This window comes from Etheostoma spectabile, chromosome 17, assembly GCF_008692095.1.
Source record: "Etheostoma spectabile isolate EspeVRDwgs_2016 chromosome 17, UIUC_Espe_1.0, whole genome shotgun sequence".
NCBI lineage: Eukaryota > Metazoa > Chordata > Actinopteri > Perciformes > Percidae > Etheostoma > Etheostoma spectabile.
In genome coordinates this window covers 2,825,535-2,827,234 of record NC_045749.1, presented here as the reverse complement: position 1 = coordinate 2,827,234, position 1,700 = coordinate 2,825,535, and the positions used below count along the sequence as shown (strand labels likewise).

General features: G+C 41.1%; 1 long non-coding RNA gene across 1 annotated transcript in view; it reads left to right on the top strand.

Annotated features, from left to right (window-relative positions):
- Window positions 1-761: 761 nt before the first annotated feature.
- The window catches only part of LOC116705018 (uncharacterized), a 21,131-nt gene continuing 20,192 nt past the window's right edge, over window positions 762-1,700 (top strand). Inside the window, exon 1 of the long non-coding RNA XR_004335820.1 lies at window positions 762-772. This is a non-coding gene — a long non-coding RNA (uncharacterized LOC116705018). The remainder of the gene's footprint in view (window positions 773-1,700) is intronic.

Genomic DNA, 1,700 nt, shown 5'->3' with positions numbered 1-1,700 from the left:
ATCGCTGCCACAAGAAAGATCTTAAACACGAGGGTAAAAAACAAAACACAAGCACTGAACTGCCCGGGGAGTTTGTGTTTCCTCGCTTGACTCTTTTCTTTTGCTCTCTCTTGTGAAATGAAGCGGCTTTCAATTGCATTCGGAAACATCGAAATCTATAAACAATCTGGTGGAAAACAGTAATTGTAAAATATATACAGTAGTCTACTAGTGCTTTGTTGGGGCGTTTAAGAACACAGCAGGATGCCACACAAATGGGCCGTTTCATTGATATTCCCCCTTTGCGGCAAATTGCCAGATCTCTTTTCTTTGTGTGAATGCCCACTCACCCCGGCAAGGAAGGAAAAGAAAGCAAGGCCGAGGGAGGTAGAGAAAAGAGAGACAGAACAAGTTGAAAAGAGAAGGAAATAAACATCAAGATGCTCAGTGGGAAATGGATGAACTGTGCTGTGAAAGACGTAAAGTAGAGTTGATCCACAATTATCTGCAGACTTGGGTTGGGTATTTCCATTTTGGATTAGGCTTTCCAATTGCATTTCTTATTGATTTCTGGTTCTGATTCCTGTCATGTTATAAGAGCAAGGGATACAATCACTGTGTGTGTGTGTGTGTGTGTGTGTGTGTGTGTGTGTGTGTGTGTGTGTGTGTGTGTGTGCGTGCGCAGCTGATGTCAAGCATTAACAGATCCATGCATGCAAATTAACATGTTCCTTTTCCCTTTTTCGTGTTATTTTGCACATTTAGCAATGCTCAGAATGGTAAGTTAACAAAAGTTGATAAAACTTTCCATGATGTAATAAGAGACTGACTGTGTCCGGATTAGTGTTGCTCCCTCTGTTGGGACCTATTTGTTGTGCTGGTTGTGGTTATCTAGATTTAACCCCACCTGTGTAGCTTTATTGCTTGTGAAACGGCCTTATCACATGCTGAAGAAGGGCGTATGAGCCCAAATGTTCCGGTGGCTATCAAAAGTTGAAATTGCAGTGCTGTCCTAATTGACTTTTATAACCATTATATATTATGCGATATTAAGTATTGCTAAAGCACCCATTTTATACTTTTTGTACTGTATAATGTGTAATATGGACCTGCGTCTGCAATAAATCTTTATTATTACTAAATATTAAATATCATTATCAAGCTCATTTTCATGTTTTCATAATAGTATTTTGAGGTTGTACCAGAATAGGTTTACATGGTTTCACTTTCAATAAACACCATATTTTTGTTGTACTGGCTATTTCTGCAGATCCTTTTTTCACCCTGTGTATGTATGGGTCTCTGTTTTAGCTCCAGAGGGAGACATCTCACTTCTATCCTATCTTTGTTGGGAGCATGCTCAGTAGCTCGGTAAGATCCCATCAGCTAGATAACTCTTTCTCCAGCTTTGGTCAGTCCAAGGCAGGACTAGCTGGGAGACTTCTTCTAGACCAGGGACACTTGTGGAATACCTGCAGAACAGGGACAGGAAGTAGTTCTTTTGGAGATTATGGTGAACTGGTGTGTGTTGTAGCAGTGTTTGAGCAGTGCCATTGAGAACGAGCTAGTATGCTTGCAAGCTACGGTTAGCTACCCCGTCTTGGCTAATGACGTAGAAAGCCGTGCAGATTCTGACCAGCTCACCCGGAGACTGAAGCCAGAGGACAATCAGAAACTCACTCAAAAAACAAGGATAGTTTTTTTCCAAGTTTGTATGCGTG